A 15,819-nucleotide genomic window follows, 5' to 3' on the forward strand; every position below is an offset into this window, starting at 1 on the left:
GCTTCAAAGTGGTTACACACAGCAACAAGTCTGTGTGGAGAACAAGGGGAATGTTGGGCAACATAGGCAGCGGTAAAGCTGCGAAAATGAAGTCTGAGTAACGATTGCTGAGGATACCACATCTGCAGTATTTGGTCTCTGTATTTATTTGTGTTGGTCTCCTCTAAAGCACTGAATAATCCAGTTGTTACTGAAACAAGTCTCACTTGGAGTATAATCTTCAGTTCTCAAACAACTATTTAGAGCAATAATTTCAGTTGAACAGCCCTCAACTGGGTATTGTGTTTCGTTCTGGAGCAATGAGCGAATTATTGAGGCCTCATCTGGAGAATTAGTTGCAGTTCTGGACGATCTCTCTGGTTTACAGATTACATCTATTTAGTACTCATTTGGAGTGTTGTATGACATCTGGAAGGTTCCTCCAGAGCAATGATTTTGGGTATTCAGCTCTCATCTGGAACATTGTCTTCAATCTTGTTGTCCAGGCCTGGATTATTACGTTAATTGATGGGGTGTCCTCCAGAGCAAAGAGTCCACCTATTAAGGACTCAAATACATTATTGTTCTTAGACCCCAATGCCACATCATGAGCATTTTGCCCCGTTCGGTAGACCCCTTTTAGAGTATCCAGTCCAGGTGAAGCCTCTAGCTAGTGATGGATCATTTTGCATACTTTGTTCATTTTATTGAGGCTTCCACTTGAGTAACGTGTCCAAGTACAGAGGCCTTCTCCAGATTATGTCACCATGGTCTTGCAACATCCTCTTGCATATTGTGTCCAGTTATAGGACTTCCTCTACAGTATTGTGTTCAATTGTCAGGGATTCTCCTACAGCACTGTGTCCAGTTGCCAAGTGCATCACTATGATATTGTGTCCAGTTGCCCTCTTCCAGCTGTTTTGGTCCAATTATTGAGGTCTTCTCTAAGGGATTACGTTCATGTGTTGAAGCCTTTTTCAGATTTTTTTATCCAGCTATTAATGCTCCACATAATATACTGGGTGCAATTATTGAAGCCATGCATATTGACTATTGTCTCCAGTTATCAGACCATCCTCATAAGTACAATGTTCACTTATCGAATCCTCTTTTTGAACATTGCACGCTGCTATGGAGACCTCCTCCTGCATATGACATTGGTTATTGAGGCCTTCTTATCATAGGGGTTTTGATTGCAATTATTGGAGTCTCATCCTAAGTACATTGTCCATTACTCCACCGCAGTATTCAAACCAGTTATTGAGGCCTCTTTAGGTTATAGGTGCTATTACTGAGGTGTATTAAGGCTCTTCTAAAGTATTAAGGCTGGTTACTCCGGTTTCCTCTTCGGTATTGTGTCCAGTTTTTTGGGCCAGCTCCAGACTACTGTGTCCATGCATTGAAGTCACACGTTGGGCATTGTGGCCAGTGAATGAACCATCTTTTTGAGCACTTCAGTTATTGAGGACACTACTTGGGTATTCCACCCGTTATAGAAGTCTCCTCCATGGTACTGAATTCAGTTATTGAAGCCTCCTTTTGGGTTAAGTTTCTAGTTATTCAGGGCACCTCTTGGGTGTTGTGTCTGTTATTAAGGCCTCCTTTAAGGTATTGAATCTAGGAATTGAATTCTCCTCTTGGACACTTAGCTAATAGTAAAGGCTCCTACAATGTATTGAATCAAGATATTGAGGTCTCCTTTATGGTTAGGTATCCAGTTAAGGAGGCTCTCTTTAGAGTACTGTGGCTAATATTATGACCTCCAGCAGAATCAATGCAGCTCCTCTGCTGCGTGGCACAACTCCGAGAAGAACAAACGTATCACTGCTGTGAAAACTCTCCCAGAACAAGGACTTTGCATCGTCCTCGCAGCCCGCAACCCCATCTGAACCACCGCTGCTTGATGCATCCTTGACACAGACCCTTGCATCGCAGGCCCCTCGTCGATTGCATCATCAACCATGATGCAGGAATTCGCATGGAAAGCCCCACAGCTTCTTCAGAACCAGTCGGCGTGCGACGCATCCTCGACACAGAACTTTGCATTGCAAGACCCTCATCTATAGCCTTCCCGACAACGATGCAGAACCTCGCAGTGCAGCCTTGCAGCTCCTTAGACCCAATGTTGCGCAATGCATCTCTGAGTTGGACCTTGCATCGACTCGGCTGCGTGACGCATCCTCAACATGGGTCCTCGCAATGCTATGCAATCAGGATTTAAAGTACTCTTGTTCAGTGGGCCTAAGTGGCTCCCTGTAGCCGGCCTGCACTCCATCGCTTCATGGCACTGTTGTCACTTAAATCTTTAAAATTGCATATTTCCAGTTCTACTGTTTTTTTGTCATTTTGGTAGTGTTTTATTTGTTATAACTTACTCTCTTTTTCTAATCTGGTGTGGCATGGTGGTATTTTCATTTTATTACGGGTATTACTGTTTTAAGTGTTGCACAAATAGTTTCCCCATTGACTCTAAAATAAGCCTGACTGCTCGGTGCCTATCTACCAGAGATGTGAGCACAGGTTAATTTGGGGTTTGCTTGTGACTTCACCCTCACAAGGAATGTGGTGTATGTAAGTTTCACCCCCGTCAACCAACAACCCAATTTCTTACATACCACTTTTAGGAAATTGCAGCAAATGTGCCATTGATGGGATGACCTTTGGTAGCATTATCAAATACCAAACTACCATTTTCCTTGAAAGGCCCTGATGACTAATTGAGAATTGCAATGTTTGCAAAAATGGTTGCATCCGAGGTCAAAGTCAAAGTTTTGCTTTATTTTGGCCAGAAACGACCATAAAAGTACATACAACATCAATAAGTAATCATGAAACGAAGAATAAAATAAGATAGAGCAATATCACTAAAATTATAATAGAGAATACATAATTTTGATTTTAAAAGGTTCAAACACAAAGACAACCATTAAAAAAGATAACATTTGGGCTGATTTCCTAAGGTACATAAGACCATATTAAAATGCATAGTACTAATTTAAAAATATTACTAGTCAAAAACAAAAATAGGTTAAAAACATATTGTATCACCTCAAGTCCCAGCCTACAGAGCGGATACATGAAGAGTCCAGGCCCATTCAAAGTATCTGGAAAGGTAAATACTATGAATTTGCTTATCTCTGCTTTTAATAAGCATAAAACTACTGCACATTGATTAAATTCCCATATTCGGACAATGGGGGAGAATCCATCTTGCTCTTGGAGCTTTATACTTTTGGCCGAACAGTAAGAAATGAGCCTCAGTGTCTTCGAAATTGGGACAAAACAGCCAATCCTCCGGTCTTACCCCTTGAGCTTCCCGCGTCACAGTAAAAGACCTCAATGGCAGTGTGCCAATTGGGAAGCGAACATACGAAGACTAGGCCTCTGGTGGAACAATCCTATCAAGGAAGGGTTCAAATTGTGGGGAGCATTTGTGACTCAAGAACGTATCCACCAGCCCTGCAGACCTTGTTTCACTCCGGATTCTTTGTAGAGCAGATTGCCAGAAGGCTCCTTTATCCAACTATCTGAGAGTTTATCCATCACGATGGGATCTTCCCAGACACTCATGAAATTTAGTTGATTGCTAACAGATTTTACAGGGTGTAATGCAATTCTTATATAGAAGGATTAGCTCCTGTAGTGCAGATTTGTAAGGGGCCAGCCCCTTAATTTTCCATATTCTTACCCAATCGTTGAGAATTTAAAGGCGGGCAACCTAATTGATCCTTTTAAGGTTTAGATCCCACCTTAATGGTATTATGGGAGTCCTGGCTGTGACATCCACCACGGACCTTATAAACCTATTTTCTACAATACTAAGCCTAGAGGTGTCGTCAGAGCCCCATGTATTTCTGCCCCATATAACTCTCCACCAATTCTCTCCACCCCTTTGTACACCTGAACTCTCCACCACTTTTTACACCTGAACCTCTGGGGAGACTGCCTTATTAGTTGTTGTTCTGTGCTTCCTGACAATCACCGCAACCCTATGGTATAATAGAATATTACTTTTTTGTAACTGTAAGTCCCAACTTAGTTTCTTTGCGGTCTTTCCCACACTGACATTTTGTACCAATAATCATGGTGTGAAGTGAATAGTAAAAGGTTCCCGGTAATTGGGGTAAAACGAATTTTGACCAAAAACACAGATTTTTGCTTTTATTCCACACTTGAAACACTAGTGCACGTAATTGGGAGGGAGGAACTGCAGCCCCTGATGATTATCATACCCTCATTATTGACAGGTGAGGGTATTAAGAAACAATTTTCTTCCCACTTGTTAGACCTAATTATGAATTGTTAATTTCTCTTGCAATTCCTATAACCAGATACACTGTACAGGGGTCAAAGGCACCATCGCATTATGAGTTGGTTCTTGGTAATTGGATTGTGCGCCTCTGATTCCTGTAGAGATTCCAGCTGTTTTCATCTGTGTGGATCTGCATTGTCTCGCCATTTTTCATAATTCCGGCTGGCCCATTACCAGTGTTACTTGCCCGATTAGAAGTAATTCGGACCAATCAATCAATTAATCATAGCATTTGTAAAGCGCACTACATACCCGTGAGGGTCTCAAGGCGCTAGGGGGGCGGGGGGGAACGCTGCTACTGTTCGAAGAGCCAGGTCTTGAGGAGTCTCCTGAAGGTTAGGAGGTCTTCGGTCTGCCGTAGGCGGATGGGGAGGGTGTTCCACGTCTTGGCGGCATGGTAATTCCAAGGGTGATAACCCCAGAAAATGACAGGTTTAGTATATCTGCCAGGAGTCAGAAAATGGGATTTAAGGGGTGAGTTAAAGATTCAGAGGACCATATCTAATGACCTCAGGAAGACGTCAGAGCAACAAAAAAAAGAATAATAATAAGTATTGATATTAGGTCTGGGACAGCCTACCAGCCTTCTGTCAATTTCTGCTTTGTTTTGTAATCGTTTTTGCAAAACGTTGGTGTTGTGAAAGTTGACACACACTCATCATTTAAAAAAAAAACAAATCGGCTTAAAACAATATATTTTTGGGTGAATGGCGCTCAAGGAAATCTCTTTGCGTGTGGATGTTCCTCACTCCATAGAATACCATGTAAAACAAGGTATGTAAGATGGTGGAAATGTGGGTGCAAGGTTGATGGACTGGTTGTTAGAGGGATGCTGAGAGAGACATTTCTGATTTCAGGTCTTATGATATTAAGATATGTGGGGCTGTGCAAGTCCTTAGACAGAAATTCTAAACTGAGCCAGGCTGTAAATCATCATAGGTAGGTAGGGATTGGAATAATTGGTTAGTGATGTGAAATGAAATATGATTGGGGTGTTTTAGGGTTCACTTTTTCTATTCATTTTGTTTTGAGATATTCATAATTTTTAGCAATAATTATAGCAATTTTTGGAATAGAAAATAATATAAATATGACTTTATTGTAAAGAGCGAGCACTTGTGTATGTGTGCTGATTTCAGGTGGGACTTCTCATTTTCACATGCAGAAAAGAGATTATCTGGCAGATCCGTCTGCCCCAACCCTCTCCCACTCACAAGTATAACTCAGTGGGTGCGATGAGAGACACCTGCCAGTTTTCCCTGTCTCTGTTTTCTTTAGGGGCTTACTAAATGTACTGCTTGTGACCCCAATAACCTAAGGGAACACAACAGTTCAAAATGCATTAGGGATCTTGAAGTAACACACACACACACACAACCAACCTAGCTTACCAGCACTCGTCAAAATTCCCGGCTGGTACCCTCATTTCTGGGGGCAGAACCTTTTTTGTGTCATTTATGGATTTCTCAAACTGAGTTCTATTTCCTGGAGTCCCAGAGGCTGCTTCCTGCTGGCTCCCTAACACCTCTCAATACCAATGAAGGTCCTGGTCGTGCAGTGCATACCTAATTGTTTGTTCATCCATCTTTTGCTAGTCTCTGGAGCTTCTGCTGTGCCAAAAGCACCTTCAAAAACAAAACTTTCAGAATTTGCAGCAACCTTTTTCCTCCTTTGAATAAAATCTAGACCCCGTTCAATTTATTTTTAAATACAGACACACATGCTGCATTAAATCACGAATTCAAGCAGATACTGACTAGGTCTGTGCTGTACCTGGTCTGTGTAACAGAAGCTTGCACTGCTGCTGTGTGTGTGAACCTGTCCTTTAGTGTGAGGGAAGCTTGCATTGCTGTTGTCCACCCTCTAGCTGTTCTGTATCACAAAGCTGTGAGGAAGTGTGTGTTGTTGTTGTGTCCACTTGTGCTGTATATCAAGGGATGTACATGAGGAGATATCTAAGACTCAATAAGTAAGTGGTGTGTGTGTTACTTGTGTAGGGTGTGTGAGAGTGTGCGTTGTGTGTGCATGCTGCTTGTCTGTGGTGGGTGTGTTTCTGTGTGCTGCATCTGTGGGGTGTTTGTGTGTGTGTGTGTGCTTCTTGTCAGTGGTGTGTGTGTGCTGCTTGTGTGTGTGGGGGGGTGTGCTACTTGTGCGGTGTGTGTGTTTGTGTTGTGTGTGTGTGCTGCTTGTGTGGTGTGTGTTTCTGTATGGTGTGTGTGTGGTGTGTGTGTGTGTGCTTCTTGTGTGGGATGTTGTGAGTAAGGGTGTGTGTGTGTGTGCATTTGTGTGTGCTGCTTGCATGGGGTGTGTATGTGTGCTGCTTGTGTGTGTGGGGTGTGTGTTGTGTGTGTGGTGTGTGTGTGTGTGGTGTGCATGTGTGCTGCTTGTGTGTGCATGTGTGTGTGCTTCTTCTGATGTATCAGTCCTGTCCATGCTGCCCCTCTTCTGTTGGAGAGCCATGCTTGCACTGCTATTGCCTATGCTGACTCTGTTCTGCATGCTTTGGCATGTGCTTTACTCATTCTGCATTTGATGGGAGGTTCAAAGTCACTACACAATCAATCCCTGTTCTGTGTGTGTGCTTGTGTGTCTTCAAGAGAGAAGAGATATTGCCCTGTTGCTTTCAGTGCTGCACCTGCTGTTGCAGAGTGGGAGCCTCTGTCTTTCCAGGTCCACATCTGAGCAGGTATATATCTTAGCTTGTGCCATGATTCTAGCTTGGAACCCCTGGAGCGCTGCACATTGAAAAGACTTGTCGTCTTTGTCATCTCCTTGCAGCTCGTGATTTGAAGTCAAACCACGCCGTGGCTTGTTGTGTTACTATAGGCTGCAGAGATCATGGAAGAGTTTTCTAGACTGAGTAAACTGTTGCTACCCTGTAGGTGGTGCATCAGGTCATGAGGTCTATGTGGGCATGCAAGTGTGGCAGGTGCTGGTCGGTTGTGTTGAAAATGAAACGATTCTACTTTCGATAGTCCATGAATGAAGCTGTGGTGTTATGCTAGAATATCGTCGAAGAAATATTAGCTACCAAAAGTGTTGCATCCTAAATAAAATTTACAAAAATATCACTCCATTGGGTGTAGATTTTCTATCGCTAAGTCTAATAGGGGAATATTTAGGACACAGTCATTTTGTTAGACATATTTTCTGGCACCATGCTGTGAGGCACAGAGATGAGATATTCTGAGGTACAGTTCCAGAATGTCTCGCTTTGTTCTACTCAGAATTGATAGCTTCTCAGGAGTGAAGCGTTGTGCTTGCGGGGTGTTGTCCATGAATCGATGTAGCTTCATGCTGAGCAGTCACTGCTGGATTTGAGCCCGGAGCTGCAGTTGGTAAAGAGGATGTATCCGGTCTATGTTGTCTTATGTTTGAGACGGGCACTTAACACCCAGGTAGGATTGGATGATACTGAGGAAGTCCATGAGCTGACCGCGACTTGCCTTGTTGAGGCTTTGGGTTCAAGTTTTGCCTCGTCTGTGTACTGGTAAGTCTGGCGTCTCGGGTGTCAAGAGAACTTTGTGAAGCAAAGTAGTTGTCACATCCTGCTGCTATGGCAGGATGTAGGTGCTGAGGACAGAATGTTGATATAAAAATAGGGGCCAAGTAGGACCAGGCCACGGTTGTTACCATTGTCTTAAATAAGATGATTGTCACTGAAGGCCTGGCTGGTTGGTATTCGATTGCTGTAGCATGTCAGAACCACACTGCTGTGATGTAACAAAAGCCCCTGCAGCCCCCGCGGTCCTGAGGCCGGAGCGTGGGGGGCCCCCTGCATGAAATTTGCAGGGGGCTCCCTCAAGTTTTGTTACGGCCCTACCAGACTGATACCAGTGTAGGAGGAAAATGAGGGAAATATGAACTTTTAGTGGAACAGGGACTTTTTTTTCAATTTTTAGTCGTTTGTCTGCGGCACTGTAGGATACGGGTTGGTAGCTAGTGAGGAGAGCAGGAGTAATTCGATTTTCACAGTGGAAAGGAATGAGTAAACTGAGGAAAGACAAGGAGGTTTGATATTGAGGCAAATGTTTTCCATGGAAGAACTCTTTGTGCCCTTTAAAAGAAAATTTTAAAATATGCTTTTGCCCATTTCTGCCATGCGTACTCCGTTGGACCATCTGCCATACTGAAAACTCACTGGAGTAGGATTAATGGCCGAAGGGTTGGGCTAGCTAAACTGTAACGCGCATTCAGTGGGATTCTATGGACCTGTTGCAAGGATAGATTTAGGCTTTTTCTGTGATCAGTTGTCCTCTGAGTCCCCTCTCAATATGCTTCATGGCTCTGGTTCTAGGAATCCTCCGCGGTCCCATCGCCTGCTAGCACGAGCCCATCCATGTTTTATAATCTTTGATTTACACTCCAAGACATTGATCGGCAATCGCATAAGTTGTGTCGATGATTTACGATCCGTTTTAAATCACCTGGCAGAGATGAGCACCATGTGAGAAATGTGTTTCAAATGGGCCACTTCATCTGCATAAATCAAGCCGTGAACTTGCGGAGACCCAACAGGCTGGATAGCCAATCGATCAATAACCACCTCCTGTTTCTATCGTTAATGCAAGCTTAATTAAAGGAGGTGGCCACGGGGCGGCGGTGAAGGTGCCCAATACCTTCCTCAGCATTCTGCCTCACATCTCTTTCCTCTTTCACAAACTCCATCCTCGCGGGATCAGGCGCAACACTGTAGTCGCTTTCATTAGAATCCCTAAAATATAGATCCTTCGTTCATAAAGGTGTTCTAAAGCTTTTATTTTTTATTTTATTATTCTGTTCTTGGCATTTGTATAGCACACGCTGCCATTGTTATGACATCACTGCTGAATGTTTGTATTGGATAGGTGCTATGCCCACATCATGAAGGGGTGGTCCTCTAGGCACAGGAAGTTCAGGATTTTGCTTGGTCACGTGGTTTTGAGATGGAGGAAGTCGAGCGGGTGGTGACTTCCTGTTTGCTGGGTGGAACTGGCAATGAGGTCCAGAGCACAGCTGCTACAAAGAGATGCTTGTGGGCATAGAAAGCTGAAGACATGGTGGGTAGGTGAGAGTTGGCTGACCAGAGTTCGGGCCCTGAGCTGTAATTGTAAACCCATCACAAAGTCCTGAGGGGCCATTTTCACGGCTGGCTACTTGTCCTGCAGGACAAGCTCCCAAGGGGATTGTCTGATGGGAAACAATTTCTCACGGTCACTCTTGCGGACTCCGATGGACTCATCTCATGGCCAGAACTCGGAAGTACTTTTTGTAATTTTAGAGGTTTGAACCATATTTTTTCTTGAAGGTCAAGAGATGAAAAGGTGTTTTATTTTTGCTCGTCTTCACCTTTTGGGCAGAGTTGGCTAAGATGAAAATTATTGTTAATAAACTTCACAAATACGACAAACTCCAATTTCTTAAACCCTTTCTTGTAGACAATGGAAAAGTGTACTTCTGTCTTGAGAAATGCATGGAAGCTTGAACTGCACCTGTGGCCTGGCACCAACAACATCGCTTATTGGTCTGTCTAAGGAAGGATGCCATGGCAAATCCAACTCGGAGGACTTCACCTTAGTGCACGATACGACCGCTAAAATCAATGATGGCGCATTTAAGGGGACATTTAGGTTCAACAGGAGAGCCGCTGTACACCGTTGACTCTCCCTCCTCATAAGAGTCATTGTCCCGCTACCCCACTTAGGGCAGAGGAATCGCTGGCCGTCTGCCAGTGGTGGCCCAGCCGCTGTGCCGTCCACTAACATACGGTGCAGTCTAGTCCATCCAATGGCCTTCAGATTACATGCAGCACGATCACCCTATGGTGCACAAGGGGGCAATTAAACAAACTAGAAAATATGATTCACTGTGTCATATTTGTTTTGGAAGGAGAGGTACACATCTGCAGCAATGAAGGCGATCTACCTTGCTGCTTGAGCTCGACATTTACAAATATCTAGATATCAGTGATATATTTTAAGGCAGGGTAATCAATGTCATAACATTTTAAGGAAATATAATTTGCAAAGCTTTTTGTATTTATAGCTGTCTTTCGATGAAAGAGTCAGTAGGGTGCTGATGCAAGCTAAACAAAGCCCGGGACTGTCAAGTGTGAGAGAGCATCCCGCGGTGACTGAGGGAAAGAGAAACTCCGCCTCTAGAGGTACTGATCGGAGAAGGCTTCTAGTACTAGCCTCTTCCCTACCTCACTCAAGTCAGACTAGAAATCTGACAAGCCACTCATTTCATATGTCCAGAGGTTCTATATGTGATACTTTGCAGGGGGAGAGTGCATCGCATGTAGAGGGGAGAGCAGGCTCTCTTCCCATTACTCAAGTACTTCCAGATCCGCTGCAGGAAGAGGGAATGCTGTGGGGTTCCACAAAGATACAGCCCTCAGGGTGACTGAATCTGCAGCAGTGCTGCTGGCCTCTCAGAGGCACTGACCTGTCTGAGCATCCCTTCTTCCGCGGAGGACCCTCCGCCTCTGAGAGCTGAAACGTCCTTATTCTTGTAAATTCTCCCTTCTATCAACATTCCTAGAGTAAGTCTCATCACGGGTATTGTTCACTGGTGAAAGTGTCCTGCTTTTTAGAAATCTTCTAAATCCGCTGTGGGTCAGTCCGCCCATGGTTACAGGGCTGGATCATTGTATACCCGGTGACAATTCCTGATTTAACCTTGTGGTACTCTTAGTCATCCAGATTGTAGACCATAGATTGTTTCTGAGAAGAATCCTAACTATAAAACTTTCGGTATTCACAGAAGGCATTTAGGAGTCCTAAGGTTAGGAGTCCTAACTTTACTACTCCTAAACGGAGAAAAATCCTAACTTTAAGACTTTTGGTATTCACAGAAGGCATTTAGGAGTCCTAAAGTTAGGACTCCTAACTTCTGTGAATACCGAAATGAGTAAGTGCCTTCTGTGAATACCAAAATGGTAGTAAGTTTAGGATTTTGTCTTAAGTTAGTTCTGTGAATCGGGCCCTTAGTGAATCTATTCTGCTTAGCTGTTGGTGGAAACAGGAGTGGACACCAGGCACATCAAATGAACAAGAGGCAGCACCGGTTCTGCTCATTTTCTGCTGAATATCCCAGGGCAAGGGACTGCCACTGGATATCAAAATGAAAATACATATTGCATTACTTATTCATTTATTCAGTGCAAGTTGTGCAAAATCACAAGTAACGCCATTGGAGACCCAACAGCGCCAAACTCAGCAACCCCCTGAGAGTAGATCCAATTCCATACCCGTGAGCACAGCATTCCTGCGGGCATCGCTGTCGCGGAAACATCTTCCAGGTCGGCCAGCGGATTAGTTACGGATTTAGCCTTGGCCAAGAAATCGATGAGCCAGCTTGTTTCACCAGCTTCATCAGGCTCTTTAATAACCATAAGGAACTCTTGATGCCGCGTGAAAACCTCTCTCGAGCAGCCCTTATTCCATCTGGGGATGGAGGGCCCTTTAATGCGCGCCCTGCGCTCGAGCCGCGCCGCCAGGAGGCTCTGAACCCCGCTATGCCTTTCAAACATCTGAATACGCGGGAGCCATACTCCAAGGGGACACTCGGCTCGCGATGGAAGACAATTCGATGCTTGATCTCGGTTGGCCTTGGAGACGCAGCCCGTGTCCCTGCCCGCCCTCCTTCATCACGCGCCCCCTCCATACTTGGCAGCCTAATCAAGGGCCGTCTGCTCACTCAGCTGCATCTGTCGCCGGAACTTGAAACTGCTTCTAGAAGTTTCGAAGAGTCCCTGAGGGGGAACGTGCCACTGCAGAAGGCATCAGGGGTCCTGGGTCGCCGGAGTGAATCTGTTCGAGGACTGCGGGGTAGGATCTGCCACAGTTAATCGGCCATGCTTCGGCGCTTCCGGGTCACAGGTGCCACACTCCAGTGCTTCCAGGTCAGGCAATTATAAGCATGCGACATTTTGCATCTCAGGGGCCTGGTGCTAGCAGACATCACGGTTTCCCATTAACGTTTCACATTATGCTGCTGTTGAATCAGCCACAGGAAGAGACAAGTGGCCCCAGATGTGCAACCGCCTATTTGGATTTGTTTCCTGGTAGTTGTCCGAAAGCTCATCGTGGGAAATAAATATTACGCTGACTGAGGGTGCAAGTATCATATATGGAGTCCAGGGCCTGTATTCCAATAAGGACACACTTTTCCTGTTTGCGCCACAGCGTACTTTAAAACAGGGGCACCGGGCGCAAACAGGGAAAGTGTACCCTATTAAAGAGAATGCACTGCCCTCAGAGCAGCCACAAACTGGGGGCAACACATGCAAGTGAAATACGGAGCAGCTGTTCAAAAGCTGGTCCGTGTTTCACTGTTCAGATGGCACCCGGTCTGCACTTTTAAGGGCGATTAGAGATCCCCTGGTGTTTGGGTACGGTGAGCGACTGCACCCGCCTGCAAGGGAATGACTGGGCGGTCTATGGGACCCCCTTTGGCCCCTCCAGAGGGCTGACATCAGAGATGCACTAACAGTGCACTACCTTTTTGGGGTGCACTTTCAGTGCGACTCCTGACAGCTTATTTGCCTTTGCGCCCACAATAATAATACGGCGCACGCGCAGAGGCTAAGAGATTCCCTTATTTGCATGGGGCCATGCCCTCCTGCAAATGAGGGCACGCCCTCTTGAGATAATGCTGGTGCTGCATGGGTTGCATGCAAATGAGAAGATATGGTTCGGAAGTGAAGTCATTAACAACGTCACATACAAACTTGAAGTCTGTGTAAAGCCAGATATGAAATAGCCTATTTTAGTGATCATATATAATGCCAGATCGGCGGCCACAGTGAATGGCAGCTATGATGTCACATAAATGGGCAAATTAGACCTTGAAGCAAGATCTGTATCACAGAAGGGGCTGCACGAGCTTCTGTAATACCAAAGTGCCCCATGGGTGCACTAAGTGGGCGCCCATGCCCGTTGCGCCCACTGGGCACTTTCTGTAATACGGCTCCAGGTCTCATTCATCTCAGATATTTGCTCCCACATCATCTAGCCAGTAAGACTCAATCAATTTATTTCTACGTCATCTCCATTGTTTGAATCTTCCAAGTCGTATACAGTGGCGTAGCTAAGCACTCGTGTGCCTGTGGCGGTCCCTGCCTTTGCCGCCTGCGGGGAGCGGGGGGAGGAGGGGTGCTGGCGATAAATTCTGCGTTTGCCGCCCCAATGGCAAACGCATGTAAGAGCGGGGGTGGAGCCGCCCCCAAAACTCGTGCTGCCCGAGGCGGACCACCCTCCCCCCCCCTGCTATGCTGCTGGTCATATATGTAATTAAAAAAAATATTTCCTGGTCTTATCGGCAAATCAACATGACTTCTGTGCTATTGTGTCTCTAAATCTTGCTTCAAGGTCCGATTTACCCTATTATGTGATGTCATAGCTGCCATTCACTGTGACCCCCTATTTGCCATTGTATATGATTACTAAATTATGCTATTTCATATCTGGCTTTACACAGACTTCAATTTCCCACTTGCCACTGTTAATGACTTCACTTCCGAACCAAATCTTCTAATTTTCATGCATTGCAGGCTATAGGGTATATAATAGGGCCCAAGATTCAACTCCGAGTGTGAGATGGGGGAAGTATAGGGATCGGAAGACTAGGTATACAAAGAGAAACTGAGACAGAGCCAAAGGTGTAACCCATGCCCCTGCAACCCCAGCGGTGCAAGGGTGGCCCACCCTTCAGGGCCTCAGCGGTGCAAGGGTGGCCCAACCTTCAGGGCCCCAGCGGTGCAAGGGTGGGCCACCCTTCAGGGGCTTCCTCTCGCCCAACGCCTATGAATGACTCAGAAGAAGTCCTCCCAGTGCTTTAAATGGGCAGGTGCTGTCCGGCACTGAGTACCTGCACTACTTTGATTTGAAAGGGAGAGTATCTGCACTTCTAGTTAACACTGCAATGGGTTTAATGGGACAGTACCTGCACTTCTCAGGAGCAAACAAGTACTCTAAATAGTGAGTACCAGCACTTCTATAGTTCCAATTAAAGCACTGATTATCACAGTAACAATCTTCTACACCCCGGGTTTGTGAGCAGGATAACCAACCCCAAAGAACTTACCTGCTATGGTAATACATGAGAACCAATGTAGCCAAACACCTACCTACAGGCTTTATCACAGTCTAAAAACACACTAAAGGTCTAAGCAAAATTAGAGAACTAAACCGCGGTACTGCAGTATTTGTAGTAATAAACCCCGAAGTGGAGCTGGCAATCTGTGTAAACACTGTAGAGTCGGTCATGGGTCCAACCTCATGGGGGCTGAAGCAGTCTTCTCATCATTCTGAGGTCGGTAAAATGGCTTACATTGAATAAGTAATAGTAATATGTGTCGTCAATGGAGTTACAACAGGTTAATGCTGGGGTAACAGGCGCTATATGAAAAACATTTATATATTACTCAGCCTTCACCAGCCATGCTCCCCCCCTCCCCCCCCCCCCCCCCCCCCCAGAAATCCTGTACTTATTGACAGGCCGCCCCTCAGAACATTGTGTCTTGTGACTATTTATTAAATGTCTGCTGAGGTCCTGTACACTCTTTGCAACCTAGAATTTAATGTGCAGCCGTCGGGGCCTTAGGGAAGAGCCGAAGTCCTCGGGGCCTCCTAGGTGCCTGTAGGTTGACAGTAAGTTGTAGTTGTTTGCAAAATTCCCGTAGTTTACTTGTGCAAAATTCTACACAAAGAGTATTTCACAAAAATGCAAAAATGTCAATTAGGGCTATATTTTAGCTTATTGGATCTAACATCGCAACGCGCTAAAAAAATATTGCAAAACACAACTGCTGTGAAAATAGTCTCTGGTCATTCACATTGGTCCTGGGTTCGTGCCTAAATTCAGGAATTTCTTGTAGAAAGACGTTATGCGAAATTACACACGTTATGCGGGTGTAATGGAAATTCGCCTAAGCATACTCAAGGGTAGTGCTCGGTGGTGAAGACGTCCTGTGTTATATCAGTGTACTTCAATGTTATCTTGGGGTCCATTGCTCTTTAGTTGAGTTCTACAAACATAATGTATGGCTAAATAACACCCTTATGCACCAAAGCCATAAAATGCATGTATTGCTATGTAACAAAAGTAATTGTCACAGAAAGTTTTGTGGATTTGAAAAATTGCATTCTTGCTAAAGTTTGGGATCCCTGCAAACCTTCTGGGCGAAATGCCCTCAAAAATGTCTTTTACAGAACAATTTCCCCACAAAACCTTTTCCTGAGCAAAGTATCTGTTTGTAGAATACTTTCCAGCAAAGCTTTTCAGCATTCTCAAAACTGAAGGAAAGCTACCGCAGATAATAAAAAAACTCCACAAACTCTCAAGTCAACTCATTTATTTTCAGACCAGATTCCCAGGACATGCACTTCAAAGAAACCCGTCTCAAATGGATACATGAAATGGTAACCCAGAGAAAGAGGAAACACTATGAAAGCCAAGATAGGCAAGTGGGAATTGGCGTTGCTGATGGTTTGCCTGAGGGTAGTCACTAGATATATTTCTGGAGCCAACCATTTAGATTTCTA

General features: G+C 45.0%; 1 protein-coding gene across 3 annotated transcripts in view; it reads left to right on the plus strand.

The window, feature by feature from the left end:
• IGLON5 (IgLON family member 5) overlaps nt 1-15,819 on the plus strand; it is a 1,048,688-nt gene that overhangs the window by 741,999 nt on the left and 290,870 nt on the right. The window lies entirely within an intron of this gene.

This window comes from Triturus cristatus, chromosome 7 (genome assembly GCF_964204655.1).
Source record: "Triturus cristatus chromosome 7, aTriCri1.1, whole genome shotgun sequence".
NCBI lineage: Eukaryota > Metazoa > Chordata > Amphibia > Caudata > Salamandridae > Triturus > Triturus cristatus.